The sequence below is a fragment of the Euphorbia lathyris genome, chromosome 4, assembly GCF_963576675.1.
Source record: "Euphorbia lathyris chromosome 4, ddEupLath1.1, whole genome shotgun sequence".
Lineage (NCBI taxonomy): Eukaryota > Viridiplantae > Streptophyta > Magnoliopsida > Malpighiales > Euphorbiaceae > Euphorbia > Euphorbia lathyris.
The window spans coordinates 83,580,930-83,603,442 of NC_088913.1; positions in this window are offsets into that span (position 1 = coordinate 83,580,930).

A 22,513-nucleotide genomic window follows, 5' to 3' on the forward strand; every position below is an offset into this window, starting at 1 on the left:
TCCTCTTCCCTGCACATTTACATTCGCATGCTTTGCTAATCCTCATTTCGCGACGCCATTTCGTCATTTTCTCTGTCTATGACGATTAATTTTTTCTGAAGGTGGTTGAATACATAACATCCATTTCTGGAAGGCGGCAAACTGGGGTGTAGGGGAGATCACTTTCCTTCCTGTATAGGGAGAAATTTCCCTCAAGATTAGCACATTCACTTTAAAATTATTTGTTAGGAGATATTGTGCCAATCTTAGTGTGCACCATGGGAAATGTCCATCCCAAAAAGTCTAGACTTCCTATAAAGAGAGAAATTTCCCTCCAGATTCGTCACGTTTACTTTGAAATGATTTGTAAGGAGTTTATTGTGGCAATCTTGTTGTAAATTTTGATAATGTTATGATTTTAATGTTAGAATCCATTATTGTTCGAATTTTTTGTTATATATCACTTCGCGAATACTCTTAAAACACGATCAGATATCGCATATGCGGATTAAAATCATCAACTAAACTAAATATTAGCTTCGCATACGTTGCGAAGGCATCGATTCGCGAAGTCAGACAGGAAGGAGACGGTCGCGCCATAAAATTACAAACATATTAAGGGTATTTTGGGAAAGTCACACAAAAATAGTCTAGATATGTAGTAGGTTGAGTAAATTGGTTAAATATGTAAATGGATCTCCCATTTGACCTAATATTGGAAATTTTCCAAAAAAAATACCATACATTCCTTTTTATTATTATTATTTTTTATAATAAAACATAATGGTACAATCATTTATAATTCTTTTAAAAAACCTCTCATTATTATTCATATGATTCATTTTTTCTTTAATGGATCAACTCGTGGTTTTTTATCCTTAGTCTTACTATCTTTTTCCTCTGTTGCTTCTAGAGTGAAAAGTTTTTTTAAACTAAAATTAATAAAAAAAGAGTAAATTTCAAAAACAATCCATGTGGTTTCATGTTGTTCAAAAAAACCTCATGTGGTTTAGTTTTACAAAAAAAAAAAGGACCGTGATTTACGCCGTTACCCGTTAAAAGGAAAAGGGCTTAACACCGTTAAAAGCGTTGACGTGGCAAGGGGTAGAGCTGGAATTTTTTTTTTAAAATTTTTCTTCTTCTTCCTCCTCTCCTCCTCCTTTCCTCCTTCTTCTTCTTCTTCTTCTCCTCCTCCTCCTCCTCCTCCTCCTTCTTCTTCTTCTTCTTCTTCTTCTTCTTCTTCTTCTTCTTTCTTCTCTTCTTCTTCTTTTTTCTTCTTCTTCCTCTCTCTCTCTTCTCTTCTTCATCTTTTTTTCTTCTTTTTTTAATTTCCAGAATTCTGGAATTTTTCAGAATTCTGAAAAATTCCAGAATTTCTGGAAAATTTCCAGAAATTCTGGAAAATTTCTAGAATTCTGGAATGGACGTTTGAAACCCAGACGTTGAACGTCTGGATTTCAAACGTTCAACGTCTGGATTTCAGACGTTCAACACGTCTGAAATCCAGACGTTCAACGTCTGGGTTTTAGAAATTTAAAAGAAAAAATAGAAGAAGAAGAGAAGAGGAGAAAGAAGAAGAGAAGAGAGAGAGAGGAAGAAGAAGAGAAGAGAGAGAGAGAGCGAGAAGAAGAAGAAGAAGAAGAAGAAGAAGAAGAAGAAGAAGAAGAAGAAGAAGAAGAAGAAAGAAGAAGAAAAAAGAAAAATTAAAAAAAATGAAAAAAAATATATTTTTCCAACTCTATCATTTGCCACGTCAGCACTTTTAACAGTGTTAAGCCTTTTTCCGTTTTTCGAGTAACGGCGTAAACCACGGTCATTTTTTTTTTGTAAAACCAAACCACAGAGGTTTTTTTTTGAACAACATGAAACCACAGGGGTTGTTTTTGAAATTTACCCTAAAAAAATTACTTGAAATTAACCATATCATATAAACATAAAATAAAATAACAATTCCATCTATTGAAAATGATTTGTTAAAAGAAATTAATTATGAAAGTTTAATTAAAGAATTTGTATAAAAGTATAAAAGTAAATCTTGTAGTTTTGGTCATTTTCAAATATAGATTATGTGGTTTAAAAGTTGACAAACAGGTACCTTGAGGTTCATTTCGTTAGCAAACACATACCAAATTAACTAACGGTGTTAAAATTTTTTTATCAAAAGTCAAAAGAAAAAGAGTTAATTTTGTCATTATATTTATTTATTTTATAAATTAACTCCCCTTATTATCTAATTATCATAAACAAACACTAAAATACAAAATAAAAATAAAATACACCATCTTTTACATCTCTCTTTAATTTCATATTTTTCTTGTTCTTTCTTTCTCTTCCCTCTCCTCTTTGTTAATTTTTCTTTCTCTAAAATCATAGATTCAGGCACTACATTAACATTTTTGCCACGAGGTTTCTATGTTCGTGTCAAATCAGTAGTAATAGAAGCTATTAAAGGACTAGAACGTGCTCACGATCCTCAACTTCTACTTCTATGTTATAAGACTAAATTGGACAATTTGGGAGCTCCGATTATCACTATGCACTTCACTAATGCAGAGAGAGAAAAATAAGAAATTAAATAAAGATGGAGAAGATGATGTATTTAATTTTTATTTTTTATTTTGAGATTTATTTATGATAATTAGATTGTAATAATAATTCATGAATCTATGGTGATTGTAATCTTAATTCTACGTAAAAACAGTAAACCTACAAATTCTATGTAAAAACAATAAACCTATATCACTTAGATGGCAAATGGGAAACGGAGAATCTATCTGGTGCCTTGAAGACCCTTGGCTTCCAATCAATCCTCCCTTTATTCCAAGGTTATTGCCAAACTTATTGCCATCTTCATTTCGGGTTGTTGATTTACTTTGTGCCAATCAAAGAACCTGGGATTTCAATAAGATAGACAATCTTTTCATTCCGGAGGATGCAACCTGCATCAAAGGTACCCCTCTTAACATCACCGGGTCTAATGATAAAATGATTTGACACTATTCGAAATCTGGCATCTATCTGGTAAAGTCGGGCTACCAAATTGCAAAAAAAATGGAGGGAAATCTGCTAGCAGCTAGGCAATTTCTTCCTGCTCTTGGTCATTCTCTAATCTGGAAGCAAGTTTGGAGCCTTAACATTCAAAATAAGCTCAAGTTCTTCATCTGGCGCTTTCTCCGTGATGCTCTACCAGTTAGAAAAAACATTGCTAGAAAATGCCCGATTGCCAGCGTCTCCTGCTGCTGGTGTTCTGACGAGGAATCAACAAACCACTTATTCTTCCATTGCCGTCTGGTTCGTGCTATTTGGCTTGCCTCACCTCTTTCGGTTCGATCTCTCTCATTTCCTGCTTCCTCTCCTTTGGATGCTGGGACCTTTTTTGTGAATGGAATAAGCCTTTCAAATACTAGTGATGATCCATTAGTGTGGTTTTGTATTATCTTATGGCGTATTTGGAAAGACAGAAATGATATGATCTTCAACCAAAAGACGTGGACCACGATGGAAATTATGAGGTTGGATTAAGATCAATGTTGATAGAGGCTTCATTGCTTCCTCTGCTATTGGCAGTGGTGGCCTGTTGGCGAGAAACTGTCTTGGTGAGGTTGTGGGCATTGCAGCCTTTTCCTACCCGTTTGCTTCCTCTCCCCTTGTCATGGAAGCCTACGCAGTGCGAGATGCTATTCTATTTGCTTCCAGACATGGGTTGGATCGTATTGAAATTAAAAGTGATTTGTCTGCAGCTGATCAACTGTCTCACTGGCGTGAATTGTCATATTCCTGCTTCATGCTTAGCGATTGTGCAAGACATTATTCATCTCTGTCATAGTTTTTCTAAATGTGTTTTTTTGTTTGTTGTCAGAGATTATAATTAGACGGCTCATAGTTTAGCCTCAAAAACCTTTAGTGATCCTCATTTTATTCTAGATTGGAACTTGCTCTATTGCTGGTTCATGGATTCATGGAGAATTTCTCCTTTAGACTGTAACTTGTATTTGGTCATTTATATATTGCTATTGTTGGTGTTAAAAAAAAATAGGATACATCAGAATTCATTTCTCTTCTCCTGGTTGTTAAAATTATTCTTTGTCATCCATCATATTTATCTCATACCCTCACTGCAAATATCAAATTAAACTCATACTTATACCCCAAAAATCAATGAACCCAAACTTGTCATTTTAATTACAAATTTAGTATTAAAATTTCTTATGTTATATACTGATACAATAATAGACCTAATAATTTTTTTTTTTTTGCAGAAATACTTATTCTTAATTTGTTATATTTGTATGTAAAATTCATTTTAATTTAACTCAACAAACCAGGCTCTTATTTATGATAAATTACGGTTCTCGAGAAGCTCACTATTATTTCAATTTAATAAAAGAAACACAACCAAGGTTAGTTTACCCTAGTTACAAATAATACCCTAGATCACACGTGTCATTCATGCATGAGTCACTCAACAAATCGGGGACATTGTTTGGCTGCAATGTTAACCATATTCACGGTTAACCTAACCATTCAAAATCACCTTATTATGTTTTTAATTATATCGACACCTTTCATCGTCACACCAGTCGCCGCCTGCGAGTTTTTCAGAAAAAGTCGTTCAGATCTAAAGTTCCACCAAACAAAAAATGAAATGAAAATAATGGAGAAGAGGAGGCTCAGATCCGAATATGATAAAGATCAGAGAAAGCAAATATAAACCACCATGGCTTATGCAACCGGTTGCCACATGAAAAGACCAAAATGACCTTCTCATTTTCTCAGGCCATCCAGATTACCTCGCCGATGAAAATGGCTCTATTCACCAGTTCCCGATCGGACGCTCCCGGACTGATCCGGAACGGTTTCATCACAGCCCCTTGTAAATAATTTTTCAAAGATGAATTTCTGTGTAAATTTCCCAAATATATATATAAATAGATAGATAAAGAGCAGAGCAGAGCAAGAGTTGAGTGACCATGAATGTAATTTACCCCGTAAAATCACCGACATATCATCGACTCAGCCAAGCAGCGCAGCCTAGGGCGGCGCTGCTGTTGAGACTCAATTCTTTCCGGGAGCGTCAAAGTGATATTGCGTCTCTGCTTGGACTTTATAGTGGGCTAAATTGGCTTCTCTTCCGTTTTCACCCTTTCGCTTAGCGCAAGTTACTTTGGGATTCTAACTTTCTAGTTCAATGATGCAAGGGTGTTTTCGTCATTAGATAGCACAGTAAACTAAATTAGTTAGTAATATGGTTTTAGAAAATTAAAATTAAACTTTTTTATTTAAAACGTTACCAAAATACTGATTTTTCACCTTTTTCTTGAATTATTTTTCTTGATTGGTCAAAGAACTTTCAAAATGTTTTGATAGTCCTTTCAATTTGAATAAAATGTTTAGTTAGCCCTTCAAACTTACATAAAATATAATAAATTAATCACTCGATGGTAAAAAATAAAGTTAAATGCGAAAAATATATTCAACACATCTTAGAATGTTATTACCTAATTTAAAAATGGATTAAAAAGAAAGTTATAATTTGCTCAACTATAAAACTTCTCTTCTCTAATATTAGAACTACATACCACAATCTTTATCATTTTACTTTTTTTAAGACGCGTGCAATATATTTTCCGTATTTAACTTACTTTTTTGCAACTGAATGATCAATTTATTACATTTTCCACAAGTTTAGGAAGCTATCTGAATATTTTATGCAAGTTGATGAGGCTATCGAAATACTTTAAAAGTTCATGGGACCAATCAAGTTTTTTGGACCAGTTCACGAAAGAAATATATGGTAAAATTTTAGATTTTTGGTAATTTTTTTATTGGGATAGTATCTAAATTTCCTTATAATTTTTTTTAATTACAAAACTAAATCTCTTGGTTTAACTGGTTTGCAAACACAGTCATTGTGGTTTAACAGTAGTATTCACATAGACTCCTATGTGAACACTATTGTTAACAATAGTGTGGCTTAAAAGTTTACGAACGCGAATTTTGTATTTTGTGCAATTCATAAATTGAGACATTCTATTAAAAATTATTGTAGTAACTATTTATCCAAAAATGAGCGATGTGAAGCAATTAAAAATATTGACTTTGTAAATTAATAAAAAAATACAAAGTTTCACAAAGCATGTAACCTATATCTATAAACTTTCAAGTCATAGAAACTATCTTTACAACTCATCTGATTTATAAACTTTATTTTTATACTTTTTTTCTAGTTTTTTTTAACGTATATATTTATCGGATAATCTAACCTGTGCCATGAGGCACACGTTTATCTTTAATGCATTAATTACCGTTTTTGGCGGAGTTTTTTTGCTGTAAATGTAGGGTAAATTACACCTATGACCACTGAACTTTATCCATTTTCCATTATGACCACTCAACTTTATTTCTTCTCGGTGTTGTTTGGTTAAGAGAGAGAAAGTAAATTTTAATTATTTAGGTTTTTTGACGGTAAGTAATTAAATTTTCTCTCACTAAAAATTCACTTTCTCTCTCATTCTAAATAAAAAAATTCAATTGAGGCCTTATCGAAAATCATTCGGTTGAACAATTTCGTATCTTCTTTCTCAAACCCATTTTTCTTTGTTTAGGGACTTAATTGATGATTTTTGCTTAGTTTAGTGACTTAATTGATGATTTTGATAGTTTAGGGTCCTAATTAATGATTTTGATAGTTTACGATCCTAATTGATTTTGAAACTTTAGTTTAGGGATCCAAATAAATGTAGTACCTTTTATTTTTATGTGAAAATATTAATTGTTGTATATGATTACCTAGAAAAACTAAACATCTTTTGAACTAAAAAAGATATTAATTATACCTTATCCTATGCCATAAGGCATAGGTTAGCCGGACCGTATATTTATTTATTAACGTACGAAATAATATAAATTCATTCTAAACTTTTTCAAATAAGATCAATATTATTCTCACTTGATAGAAAATTTGAACGAATTAATTTAACAGTTATTTTACAACCATATTAATAAGTTTATCGGTAAACTAAAGTAGTTTTGTTCATTTTGACAAGTTGTTTGTAATATATTTGAAATACAATTAAAACTTTAGAAACCTTATGTTGTGATTAATTTATATAACTGGAATTTTAATAAAGTATCTATTACTATATTAGTAATACAATAAATAATTTTGAAATAATTGATGTTTCAAATATCTAATGCGACGATTAAATAACGGCTAACTAATATGTCCAAATTTTCCACTATACATAAGTAAAATTGAACTTGTTTAGCTATTGTCCTTTTTTATTTAAAGAAGTCATGATTATTTTCATAAGTGTTGGTGTCTCATATTCCAACCTAAGTTTGTGGGTCCACTGATTAATAGAGTGTCTTTTGAGTATTGTACCTTGTGTTTATAAGAGATTTAAGTTGTGCATCTTAGATATGACCAAAGAACCACATGATAGGTATTTGATGGAGATGTCAATAATAGTTTCATTAAAAGCATATGTAATTCCACTGATCCCGAAGCGAGACATGTCAGAATGTGCGTGACCTTTACCGTCCACGTGGCTCTAATGGTTACACTTAAAGGAAGAAGTGTTCCATTTGTCCACGAGAATTTGTAATAGTATTGTGATATCAAATGTCTACTCTCCCTCCCGAAGTCATGCTTTAAGACTTCATTTTGTGTATCCGAAAGGATAGCTTCCTTTGCATTTTGAATGACAAAGGTATCCTTTGGTATTTGTTATTTCGTATTTAAGGGGAGATACATCACCAAGTTTGTTTTCTCATGTGAGAGTAGGTGAGTAGGTGGTGCGATGATAGGTGGGTATGTGACATAATGGCATCAAGTCTTCACATATCACGCGAGGATGTAGAGTGTTCTAGGCAGACACCACTTTCACGTGCAATGATGCTAAGTTTGAAGTCATTATCACCATTTTTTAGGCTTTTGGCTATCCTTAAGGTAGAGTGTTATAATGACAAGTTATTAAATGTGTCATCTTTTTGTCTTCTTTGTGATATTATAAATAGGGTAGAAAAAAGATTTTTAGGATTTTTCTTCCTTCAATTCAAGCTTATAAGCATTAAGTTTTCTTTTTATTCTTTACTTATCTTTTCCTTGCATAAAAAAGGTTTGAGACGAAAGAGTTTAAAAAAATCTAATTGTTGAGAGTGGCAAAGAACCTTTTCCCTTCGTTCATATCTAAAACGCCATTATGCCTCAAAAAAAGTCTAAATTTGTAAAGGCTTATAATAAAATCCATCCTCAACCACCTGAGAAATATGGTACTTCCAAATAGATGAACCCATTGTTTTATGATCAACATGTTATAAGAATTAGTGTTACAGGTTTGAGAGACCAAATTGATGAGAATTGAGAATTAGTATTATGGGTTTTGTATTTAGTTGTTACTAAATGTGCAAATTTAGGAAGTTGATGTTACACTTATAAATTTTAGAGAGCTAATATACTTTTATAGACAAGTTGAAGAGTTGTTGATATGGAATAATCAAATTCAAAAAGCTGGTTGAGATACTTGTAAATTTCAGAGAGTGAATATATTATTATGGACAAGTTCAAAAAATCTAATTGTTGAGAGTTTCGAACAACCTTTTCCCTTTGTTCATATCCAAAACACCTTATACGCCCCAAAATGTCTAAATTTGCAAAGGCTTATGATAAAAATTCATCCTCAACCACCTGAAAAATACAGTAATTCCAAATAGGTGAACACATTGTTTTATGATCAACATAATATAAAAATTAGTGTTACAGGTTTGAGAGACCAAATTGATGAAGATTACTAGGGACGGTCCTGGGCATAGGCCCAGGGTGCAGCCTCTCAGGGTCCAAGGCTAAAAGAGGCCTATATTTTTTTAATTTTATTGAAGGGTTAGTTACATTTTAGTCAAGAAACTGAAAACTATTTACAAATTTCTAATATTTAAAAAGATATTCGTAAAATTTCAAATTGGGTGAAAAAAATGGGTAAATTACACCCATGGCCAACGAACTATATCCGTTTTCACATTGTGACCACTGAACTTCAATTCTTCCCGGTATAACCATTGAACTTTAGACTTTGTTACACCGATAGCCACTGTGACCGTTGACTATCATTTGTGACTATTGACTATCATTTATGACCTGTAATTTCTCTCTTTTCTCCTTTTAAAACCTAAAATACACGGTCTATCCTCCCTTCTCCATCTTCATCCCTTTCTTTCTTTCTCTCTCTTCATCTCTCTTTCTATGTGTCTTCTCTATCTATCATTCTCTCTATAATTTTCCCATCGTGATAATAAGCTTAGCATCAGCAACTTCAACTTGTTTCCTAATTGTGTTCTTGCTCAGTATATTGGTCGCCAAGCAGAAATTGCTGCCTTCAGCTGTTGCTGCCACCGAGTTCTTGGCCAGTACTAGAGTTTCCCATCAAGGGCAAAACATTGTTATGTACCATCAGAGAAGAAGAAGGATTGTAGCAATCAACTATTGTTGGGTCAAATAGGGTAGGGTTTGCAATTGGGTAGGAAGCAAAAGCTTATACTGAGCAGGTTGTTCTTTTGCAGAGAAAAAATCTGTTTGGATTTCTTTGAGCCTGTGTTGAAGTCTGAATGCGTCCCTTTCTTTGGTGAAATGGCAGATGTTGTGTGCGTTGATGTTCTAGTGGGTGCCATTATAGCATTTTGAAGTCAATTTGAAATTAGAAATTAGAAATTAATGGATGAATATGATGATTAGGAAATTAAGATTAAGAAATTAATGGATGGGTCATTGATGTTTGTGTTTGATCCTTGCTGTGCACAATGTTTCTTCTACTCCATTAACTGTGCGTCTTGGTGATGATCCGCGTCTTCCCTAGCATGGGTCTTTAGAGCATAAATTAATTCACATATATAATTGATTTAATGGTTTTAGAGAGAGAAATGAAGAATTAGAGAGAGAGAGTTTCTTGTATCTCATCTTCTTCGAATACGATCTTCCGTTTCCAGATTGTATTTTTGGCGTAGTAGTAAGGGACGAGAGTGAGGATGAAACAGAGAGTTAGAGAGAGAAAGGAGGGTTCTGGTTTTAGAGAGATGGAGATGGAGATAGAGATGGAGGAGAAGATGGGTAAGATGGGTATTTTAGGTTTTAGGAGTAGGGAATGAGAGAGAACATGTAAAAAGGAAGAGTCAAAGCTAAAAAAAAAATTGGTCAACGGTCACAGTGGCTACCGGTGTAACAAAGTATAAAGTTCAATGATCATATCGGAAGGAATTGAAGTTCAGTGGCCGCATGTGAAAATGGGTATATTTCAATGGCTATAGGTGTAATTTATCCAAAAAAATTTTTTTAATCATTCAAATGATGCAACTGGTTTTTTTTATAAATAACTGATAAATGACAAAAGTAGAAATAAAAGAGAAAAGTTTGATAAAAGTCCTAGAAAAAAACAAAAAATGATAAAAGTAGAAAAAAAAGACTATGAAATTGTAAATTAAAAATGAGAAGTGATTTAATATATAATTTCCTCTTTATTGAATATATACTATTTTTTTTTTGGGATAAGGAGCAAATTTGTCCCTATGGTTTTAGTAGAGGAGCGAATTTAGCCTTAACGTATGAAATAGCTTAAATATACCCCTAACATTTATATAAAGGATCAAATATGCCCTCGTCTAACGAAAAAAGATAACAGAATAATTTGCCGTTAATTGACTTGTTAATTGACCGTCACGTCAAATATTTTTAATCCTAATCGTACATGTCAGATATGACGTGTATATATCTGGACCCTTAAAAAAAATAATAATAAACATGTGCGACTTAAAACCCCCAATTTTTCTTTTTCAATGCTTTTCTCTGCGTTTCCGGTCCTCCTGCCATTTTTTTTTTACTTTTCACCGTCTCTTCCGTTGGGATCAAAGTTGATCTTCATCTCTGGTCCTTTTTGTTCTTCTTTTCCTGTTTGGGCTTATCAATTTACTGCGTTTGATGACAACAGTTCAACATCTGAACTCTCTCCATCAACAAGTCCAGAAGTTGTCTGCTGTGAACACTGACTACGCCACTTCCTCTGAACTCAAAATGCTCTTTGCTCAGCTTCATACTGAGCAACTTAAGACCAATGAGCAAATGGTGTCATATAGTCAGTGCTCCGTAGAGCAAATTGGTGAGGCCATCAGGCTACTTAATCTAAACAAGCAAGAGATGGATACTGACGCGTTGAAGCAAAATGAGTTGCTGTCTATCGCCCAACAATCTTTCAACCACATCCGTCATAACAATATCCAACGTCATCATTATGACTCAGCTCTCTTGAAGACATTCCACCAAATCTTTGCTGGCCTCTCTGAAGCTCTCATCTGGCAAGCCAAAGCTCAAGCTTTCAGCGTCAATATGCTCAGTGCTGCTGATCTCTGAGTACCAGTAGAAGTATCAGCTGATGGAGTTGCCATTTTTGATGGCATAAATGAGAGTGCTAAGAAGCTAAAGGAGCTTTCACAGGAACTGACTCGCGCTGTCTTAACCGATGCGTTCAAGCTCCCTGAAGTTGACAAAACGGGGGAGAAAGCGCAAGCTGCTAGAGCTCAGCATGAGCGACGTCAGTATGAGCAAAGTCAGTCACAGGGCAAGAAAAAGAAATAGATAGGCTAGCTTAGCTCAGGCCAAAACAGTTGTAATCTATTTGTCTTGTTTATTTTTTTTTTTTGCTGTGTAATTATTGACTGCTATCAATATATATCATACTTGCATTTCTTATTCAAATCCTGAGTTATGATATATGCTATTAAGTACTGAGTCATTATGTATCTTCAATTAAATCAGCTATGTTTAATACTTGTAACATTTATTAACTAAATGATATGCTGATAACGTTTTTGACATTGACCTATGTGCTTATAAGCATTCTGATAAGAACTCATTGAACAACAAATTACTCAGCGCGCTCTATATGACTAAACCTTCCGCTTAATACTGAGCAAATAGAATATGTTGATATAGCTGACCTATATCTGAAAACTGACCTTAGACTTACTCATTTAAACCTTTAAATGTTTTGAGTAAAACTAAGTAAGTAGCTCAACCCTTACGGGGGAGTTTGCTAAATTATACTAGGTCAACTATCATGGGGGAGCTCATACTGAGTTCCTCGCTGAATAGTTTTGCCAACATCAAAATGGGGGAGTTTGTTGAAACACCTTTCCACATAATTTTGATTTGACAAAATTGTTTAAGTATAACTTAAAATACATATTCTAAACACACTAAGTTTAAATGCTTTGATTTATTCTACTAATGTGTTTGTTTAATGTTGAGTTAAAACTATTATAAGACATAAGGATTAAAAGGCCCAAGCCCAATACGGAAGCCAAGGCCCAAGTCAAACAACTCAGTACACTCGGCCCGCGTATGTCAAGACGTTGCCGTTTTGAACAAAACGCAACTCAGCAAACGGAAGGATCTAGAAGACCTTCGGGAACAACTTCAAGATGAAGCTGCTGAGTAGTCTCGACAAAGCGTACAAGACAGCAGCTGGCAAAGGAAAACTTCCAGACAAAGTGTTTCCTCTTTTGGCAAAGTTCAGACGACACAGTATGCTGTCTAGTTGACTTTACCATAAAAGGAGAGACAGTCTGCTGAGCTGACCGAGGACAGAAGATACACAATTCTGATTGGCCGAGAGCTCTGAGCAAGTCAGGATGACAACGACATGTAGCCGTTTCCCTCCAACGGTTATTTCAAAATTCGAAATGACCGATGCCCAGACGTCTCTATAAATAGTGCCATCACAAGCTTCACTCAATACAGAACTTGATCAAGCAGTTACGCTGACCAAATTTCTACAAGTTCTGCAAGCAAAGAAGCAAAGCAAAATCTTACACTACAATTCTTATATCTGTGTAAAAGTCTAGAGTGATTGTTTCAATCGTCTAAAGTGTCTTAGCCAATATTTGTATAGGACAAAACACTTATCATTTCTAGAGATAGAAAGGAGAGGCTGAGTACTCGGTTTTAGTACTCAGCGGAGAGATTAGGATTGAGTAGAAGTATAGAGGAAGGTACTCTTGTCATACTCAGTTGCTGATATTGTAAAAGGTTTGAGGCTCTACCTTTAAAGAGCTCAGTAGAGGATTTGAAATCTCGGAACGTGTTCCGGGGACAGGACGTAGGCTTAGAAGAAGCCGAACCTGGATAAATCTGCTGAGTGAAGTATTTCTTACCTTTAACTCCTTATTTATATTGCTTGCTTAAATAATCAAAAACTGATCAAGTAAAGAGGTCAAGTTGAGTTGTGCGCGTTGAACGTCTGAGCTCAGGAATAGACTCTAAGTGCTATCTCCTGACTCAAGCTAAGAAACTGACCTAATCACCAGTTGACTAAGCCTGTATCTTGCTGTTTACTCAGCGCCGCTGTTAAAACCTTTTTCCTTTGAAAAAGAAGTATGCCCTAATTGCGAAAAAGTTTAAATAATTCCTAACCCCCCCTTGGAACTATACTTGCAACCTTACAAGGGACCAACAAGTGGTATCAGAGCTTAAAAGCTCACTCTAAAAGGTCTAACAACCTTGAGCTGATCCCTACCATGGGCGAAAACAGCACTCGGTTTCTCCCTGGAAACCAAACAACTCAAATACTGCCTGAGGGGCTGTCCATTACTAGGCCTCCCCTATTCTTCGGGTCAAACTATACCTTCTGGAAGAATAGGATGAAAAACTTCATTCAGGCTACAAACATGAGTGCCTGGCTATCTATAGTCCAAGGCCCATTTGTACCTGTCGAGGTTGTGGCTCAAACAGTTGTAAAAGCTGAGGCCAAATGGACAGAGGATGATCTTAAGAAGCTCCAAAACCATGCTTCGGCTATCAATATGCTTCACTATGCGCTCGATGCTGCAGAATATAACAAAATCTCAGGTTGTGAGTCGGCGCAAGAGATCTGGAAAAAGCTGGAAGTCACCTAGGAGGGAACAAACAAAGTAAAAGAATCCAAGGTGAATCAACAGATGAGACTGTACGAGCTGTTCGAGATGAACAATGATGAGGGCATTTCAGACATGAACGCAAGGTTCACCAACATCATTAATGAGCTCAAGAGACTTGGGAAAATCTTCACTGAGGAAGAACAAGTCAAAAAGATACTCAGGAGTCTTCCTAAAGACTGGCAAGCAAAGAAGACAGCAGTTGAGGAAGCTCACGATTTAACCACCTACAAATATGACGAACTCATCGGTTCATTACTGACCCATGAGATATCCATGAAAAACTTTGAGGTGAAGGAAAAATCTGAAGACAAGAAGCAGAAGTCACTTGTCATGAAAGCTGACTCCACTGACGGGAGTTCAACTGATGATGAGGAGATGGCTATGTTCACAAGGAAGATGAAAAGGCTATTCAGGAAGAGTGACAAATACTCTAAAAAGCCTTACAAAAAGTTTGATAAGTATAAGGCTGACTCAAGTGACAGCAAATACAAAAAGGACAGCTCAAAGCCCATTACATGCTTTGAGTGCCATCAAACTGGCCATATTAAGTCAAACTGCCCCACGCTGAGGAAAGACAAGAAGAGTGGGAAGAAGGCAATGGTGGCTACTTGGAGCGACAGTGATGAGTCTTCATCCACAGAAATTGAGGCCACCGAGTCAGCGAAGATATGCTTCATGGCTGACGAATTTGCTGAGCCATGCGTCTCTGAGCATGCTGACCCATCCATCGCATCAGATGATGAGGAGCAATCAAATGAGGTAATTTCTCTTCCCCAGCTCAGAAACGATATGGTTAATACCCTGAGTGATCTTTATACACTTGTCAAGAAGTGTAATAAGAAAGTTAGAGCACTCAGCAGGCGCTGTGACGAAGTGGAAGAGGTCAAACTCAGTGACCTCAGATTCCTTCTTCAGGACAATTCAACTCTGCATGATAATATGAAAATCATTGCTGAGTCTGTCTCTGAAGTCCAGTCAGTTTCAAAGAAACTGAGGAAGGACGTCACAACTATCCAGAACCAACTAAAGGTTCCAAATAAAAATAACTTTCCTCTTAGAACTCAGTACCAAGGTACTAAGCAGAGATGGAATCCCCAGCGAAAAGTCCAATGTGACTTTTGTGGGAAGTTAGGACACACCACTAAGGTGTGCTGGCACGCTCAGCACTAGGGTGCTGACAAGTCAGTAAAAAATCCTAAACAGAAGGTCAGCTGTGACTTCTGTGGGAAGAATGGCCATACTGTCAATGTATGTCGCCATAAAATAAAATATGATGCTATACCTGTTGCACCTAACAAGCCAGGACCCAAAAAGAATTGGGTACCTGAAAGTAACTCGTTGCAATGCAGGTAAGCCTGAGATGTGCCGAGAAGTCAAAGATGTGGTATATTGACAGCGCATGCTCAAGGCATATGACGGGTGATGAAACTCAGTTCATCACGTTTGAGCGTAAACGAGGAGGGAGCGTAAGTTTTGGGGACAACAAAAAGGGTAAGATAGTAGGGTCAGGAACCATTGGAGGTAATCCTACTATTGAATCTGTCTCCCTAGTCAGCGGACTCAAATATAACTTACTCAGCGTAGCTCAGCTATGTGACAATGGGAGAAAAGTTATATTTGATGCTACTGGATGTAAAATATACGAGGGTAAAACAAATGAGTTAATTTTAACTTCCTCTTGAATAGATAATGTCTTTATGCTAGACTTAGAGAAAAAGTTTTAAAAAACTGTGTGCTTAGTATCAAAGGAAGAAAATTCCTGGCTATGGCACATGAGACTTGGTCATGTAAGCATGGACCTCCTGGCCAAACTAGCAAGAAATCAATTGGTTGAGGGACTGCCTGAACTTAAATTTCAAAAAGATCAATTATGTCACGATTGCCAAGCTGGAAAAAAAAACCAAACAATCTTTTCATAGCAAAAATATCGTCTCAACTAAACGTCCGTTAGAGTTACTACACTTGGATCTCTTCGGTCCAGTCCAGCCGCTGAGTCTGGGTGGAAGAAGATTTTCCTTGGTCATTGTAGATGACTTCTCTCGGTATACGTGGGTTATCTTGCTGACCAGCAAAGATGAGACCTTTGAGACATTTTCAAATTTGGTTAGAAAAATTGAAAATGAAAAAGACCTAAAATTAGCTCACATCCGTAGTGATAACGGTGGAGAATTCAAAAACCAAAAGTTTGTTGAATTCTGTGAAGCCAGCGGCATTGACCACAATTTTTCTGCTCCTAGAACACCTCAGCAAAATGGGGTTGTGGAAAGGAAGAACAGAACTCTGGTTGAAATAGCCAAGTTTTAGAAGAGTCAATACATGTAGAGTTCGATGAAACTGACCCTGCAGGTAGATACCAGCCGTTGACCGAAGATGATCCACACTCAGTAACCATCACTGGCCCAGAACCAACTACTGAGTCATTCACGAAAAGGCTGGCTAAGAGTAAGAGTGAACCTAAGATTACTTTTACTGACCCATCTATTTCTGCAGAGATTGTTGAAACAGAAACAGCACAAGACATAAATCTACCTAAAGAGATAAGGATCCCAAGAGGACACTCAGAGAGTGCGATCCTTGATTCTGCTGGGAATACCTTGATGACGAGGAATCAGCTCAGGAAGTACCTCAGCAATGTCGCCTTCGTCTCAGTATAAGAACCGAAGAATTTCTCTGAAGCTGAGTACGATGAATTCTGGCTGAACGCAATGCAAGAGGAGCTCGATCGATTCAGAAGAAATGATGTATGGGAGCTAGTACCTCATCCAAAGAGTCAAAAGACCATTGGAACAAGATGGATGAACAAGGAAACGTAGTCAGGAACAAAGCAAGGCTTGTAGCTCAGGGCTACAGTCAGCAAGAAGGTATTGACTACGGTGAGACCTTTGCCCCAGTGGCAAGGCTAGAGGCAATTAGAATACTATGTGCATATGCATCTTACATGAACTTTAAATTATTCCAAATGGATGTCAAAAGTGCATTTCTTAATGGAGTTATAAACGAGGAGGTTTATGTAAATCAACCTCCAGGTTTTGAGGATCCTAAGTTCTCAAACCATGTTTACAAACTCAAAAAGGCTCTATACGGCCTCAAGCAAGCACCACGTGCTTGGTATGAGAGGCTGACCAGTTTCCTGCTGACTAGAAATTACGTCAGGGGCAAAGCTGATACAACCTTATTCATTAAGAAAAAGGGTAAAGATACCCTGCTGGCCCAAATTTATGTTGATGATATAATATTTGGTGCAACTAACGAATCAATGTGCAAGGAGTTTAACAAACAAATGCAGACTGAGTTTGAAATGTCCATGATGGGAGAACTCAACTTCTTCCTCAGTCTTCAAATTAAACAAGGAAAGAATGGCATCTTCATCAGTCAAGCCAAATATGCCAAAGAGATATTAAAGAAATATGACTTGGAAAATTGCAAGCCAATATCCACTCCTATGGGCACTGACACTGTCCTCTGCGCTGACGAGAATGGTAAGTCAGTAGACAGCAAATTATATCGAGGTATGATAGGCTCTCTACTTTACTTAACAGCCAGTAGACCGGACATTCAGTTTTCAGTATGCTACTGTGCTAGATATCAATCTAACCCTAAGGAATCTGATTACATTGCTGTAAAAAGAATCCTTAGATATTTGCAAAGCTCAGTGAACGCATGTCTGTGGTATCCAAATACTCATGATTTTACACTCATCGGATACACTGACGCTGACTATGGACGGGATAATCTAGAACGTAAAAGCACCTCTGGAGGATGCCACTTCTTAGGAAGCTGTCTTGTATCCTGGTTCAGCAAAAAGCAGGCATCAGTAGCCTTGTCTACCACTGAAGCTGAGTACGTTGCTGCTGGTCATTGTGTTGCTCAAGTCCTATGGATTAAGCAACAGCTTGAAGACTATGGTGTTCAAACGAAGACAATTGAAGTCAAATGTGACAACAAAAGTGCAATTGATCTCTCCAAGAACCCAAGTCAACACAGCAGAATGAAGCATGTCAGCATCAGACATCACTTCATTAGAGACCATGTACTCAAAGGGGAGATCAAGCTGACCTTTGTCCCAACGGACGAACAGCTTGCGGATATCTTCACGAAGCCACTGGCCCGTGAGCAGTTCAGCATACTGAGAGAAGCAATTGGTATGTTTAATCCTCTTCATTAAATTCCTGTACTAAATGAATATGAATGCTGAGTGAATTACTATGCTGAATGATTGATTGTTTGCTGAATAACTCATCGAAACTGACTAAACATCAAATACTGAGTAACTTGCACACTGAGTAAATTAGTTTAAACTTAAACTTTAAAATCATCCGTAAATGCATTACTGACCCCTCAGAATATCAAAAGCTTCACATTCTAGATGCTGAGTGTTAGATCCGTTAGCATAAATGTAAAAGCACGTGTATAGCCCTAGGATGACGTATTCGCCGTATGTGTCATAAATGCCAGGATCTTTGTCGGTACACAATCCCAAGGCAAAACTGACACATGGATTTGATTAAATCCACACCGCTCATTCCGTCTATAAATTATGGGTAATTTCCCATCTTTTATTCTTTACGCTTAATCAAATTCTAAGGCAAAGAAACCTTCTCTCTCAATCCTTCTGAACTTTCCCAATCCCTGAAAATGACTAAGTTATCTTTCAACATATCCGGTGCCGGCCACCAAAAGGCTAACTCCGATGAACCCACTCAAAATCCTCCTACGCCGAGTAAGGGAAAAACTGGCCAAAACTCTGGTCAAGGAAAAACTGTGAAGGTCCGAACCTACTCCAAAGTTTTTGAGAATGTACGAGAATGGAAGGTTGAGCCCTCCAGATGGGTTTCGGAACACTTCGTACAGAATGAACAACCATTTTGTGAATGGATTTCCCAGAATGGATGGACTGGGCTGTTCTCGGTCAGGGATGAGACTTATCCTGACCTAGTGAGGGAATTCTACCACAACCTCAAAGTCGCAAATGACAATGATGACTACCTATGCACTGAGGTAAAAGGAAGAACCATCTTCGTCAACCCTCTCTACATAGGAAATCTTCTCCAGCTTAAAACTGAGGGAGCAAGGCTGAGAAGATCAGGAGATCAGGACAAGACTAATTACGTCCATACCTTCTGCAAACCAGATGGTTACTCAGGAGAGGTCTCAGCATCTTCAATGGGTCAGCACCAGAAGATGGCTCACTATCTGCTGACGTACTTCATCTACCCGAAGATCAACTGCACTACATCAGCAACAAACTTTGAACAGTGCTTCATATGGCACATGCTGACGTATACCCCCATCAACCTTCCAGTTTTTCTCGTTGCTGGCTTCCTACGCAGCACCGGTACACTGAGGTTAGGGTCAATTATTACCAGGATCCTCATCGACCACAAGATTGACCTCGAAGGTGAGGAATCTTTCAGAGGAACTGAGATCACAGCTGCCTCACTGAGGGCACTAAAATTTGGGCAGCCCTTAAAGAAAGGAAAAGCTGCTGCTGCTGCTGGCCAAACTGAGGACTCTGTTGCTGAGCCTAAGAAAGGGCGAAGAACTAAAGCCCCTGCTTCCCGCAAGAGGAAATCTGCTGAGACTCCTTCACAAAACATTGAGTCTCCAGCAAAGAGTCAGAAGTCAGCTGAGAAAAGAAGCAGGCAAGATGAGCCTGGCACTGAGGAAGCTGCTGAGCTACCTCAGAAGAAGCAGAAGCCTTCAACACTGGCACCTCTGGACGTCATACCGACCGATTTCATTGTACCGGGTGATTCTCACTTCACCCAATGCCAAGGTACTGATGCTGAGTCTGAGGAACCTGAAGTCCAGTTAGATGACCACTTCATCTCTCAAGTTGAGGAAGAACTTGATGGAGATAGTACTGAGGAAGAAGATGAAGAAGCCAGCGGTCAGGATGACGCTGAGGATTCTGAGGAAACTGCCAGCGAACATGAAGCTGAGGATGCTAACACTGGGTTAGCTGGTGGAGATATACATGTTGACACTGAGTTGGCTGCGGGAGTTGAGCAAGTTGAAGAACAAGCTGACCAGGCTCATACTGAGCAACAGGAATCCTCTCCTACTCACTCCGAAGAACCTGCTCCTACTTTCACTCCACCGCGTAGAAGGCGAAAGTTGGTTAAAGCCAGTGAGAAGATAGTCAGTGAACCTCCTATGCAACTACCGATTCTTCCTGACCTTGTCCTGTCAAAAACAACTAAGGACCCTTCTACTGTTCAACTAAAAATTTTCAAACGACAATCTACTTCCTCTACTTCAGCGCTGTTGGAAAAATAAGCCTCTGTTTCTTCTCAACAGGAACATGCCGATCATAACACTTCAACCAGTCAGGTTGCACCATCTACTGTTCATGTTGTCTCCTCAAGCGTGGTGCTGACTCCCCATCCTTCCGCCATCAGCACAAACAGTGTTCGGGTTATATCATCCACAACAAGACTCTCTGCTGATCAATCAACAATTCCTCCCACTCAAGTGCAGATTGAGCATACTCTTCCAGTCACTGACCAGGGTATTCCTTTCACTCCACTTTCTTCTGGTCATACTGATGTCCATCTGGCTGCCACTGAGTCCGGAAAAAAGCTCATTGACTCAGTGCAAGCACTTATCAACGATCTTCAACATTCCGCTTCGCCTGCTGCTGGATCTTTAATTCTTGAGACCACTCAGCTCTCCCAAGTCACTCAGCTTCTCAACGAAGTCAAGGGACTCAAGGATCTGCTGAATGTAGTCTTGTCCTTCCAAGCTCAGCAAGCTAAGCAGGATTCCATTGCCAAGTTGGCAGAGATACAGCTGACAACAGTTCAACATCTGAACTCTCTCCATCAACAAGTCCAGAAGTTGTCTGCTGTGAACACTGACTACGCCACTTCCTCTGAACTCAAAATGCTCTTTGCTCAGCTTCATACTGAGCAACTTAAGACCAATGAGCAAATGGTGTCATATAGTCAGTGCTCCGTAGAGCAAATTGGTGAGGCCATCAGGCTACTTAATCTAAACAAGCAAGAGATGGATACTGACGCGTTGAAGCAAAATGAGTTGCTGTCTATCGCCCAACAATCTTTCAACCACATCCGTCATAACAATATCCAACGTCATCATTATGACTCAGCTCTCTTGAAGACATTCCACCAAATCTTTGCTGGCCTCTCTGAAGCTCTCATCTGGCAAGCCAAAGCTCAAGCTTTCAGCGTCAATATGCTCAGTGCTGCTGATCTCTGAGTACCAGTAGAAGTATCAGCTGATGGAGTTGCCATTTTTGATGGCATAAATGAGAGTGCTAAGAAGCTAAAGGAGCTTTCACAGGAATTGACTCGCGCTGTCTTAACCGATGCGTTCAAGCTCCCTGAAGTTGACAAAACGGGGGAGAAAGCGCAAGCTGCTAGAGCTCAGCATGAGCGACGTCAGTATGAGCAAAGTCAGTCACAGGGCAAGAAAAAGAAATAGATAGGCTAGCTTAGCTCAGGCCAAAACGGTTGTAATCTATTTGTCTTGTTTATTTTTTTTTTGCTGTGTAATTACTGACTGCTATCAATATATATCATACTTGCATTTCTTATTCAAATCCTGAGTTATGATATATGCTATTAAGTACTGAGTCATTATGTATCTTCAATTAAATTAGCTATGTTTAATACTTGTAACATTTATTAACTAAATGATATGCTGATAACGTGTTTGACATTGACCTATGTGCTTATAAGCATTCTGATAAGAACTCATTGAACAACAAATTACTCAGCGCGCTCTATATGACTAAACCTTCCGCTTAATACTGAGTAAATAGAATATGTTGATATAGCTGACCTATATCTGAAAACTGACCTTAGACTTACTCATTTAAACCTTTAAATGTTTTGAGTAAAACTAAGTAAGTAGCTCAACCCTTACGGGGGAGTTTGCTAAATTATACTAGGTCAACTATCATGGGGGAGCTCATACTGAGTTCCTCGCTGAATAGTTTTGCCAACATCAAAATGGGGGAGTTTGTTGAAACACCTTTCCACATAATTTTGATTTGACAAAATTGTTTAAGTATAACTTAAAATACATATTCTAAACACACTAAGTTTAAATGCTTTGATTTATTCTACTAATGTGTTTGTTCAATGTTGAGTTAAAACTATTATAAGACATAAGGATTAAAAGGCGCAAGCCCAATACGGAAGCCAAGGCCCAAGTCAAACAACTTAGTACACTCGGCCCGCGTATGTCAAGACGTTGCCGTTTTGAACAAAACGCAACTCAGCAAACGGAAGGATCTAGAAGACCTTCGGGAACAACTTCAAGATGAAGCTGCTGAGTAGTCTCGACAAAGCGTACAAGACAGCAGCTGGCAAAGGAAAACTTCCAGACAAAGTGTTTCCTCTTTTGGCAAAGTTCAGACGACACAGTATGCTGTCCAGTTGACTTTACCATAAAAGGAGAGACAGTCTGCTGAGCTGACCGAGGACAAAAGATACACAATTCTGATTGGCCGAGAGCTCTGAGCAAGTCAGGATGACAACGACATGTAGCCGTTTCCCTCCGACGGTTATTTCAAAATTCGAAATGACCGATGCCCAGACGTCTCTAT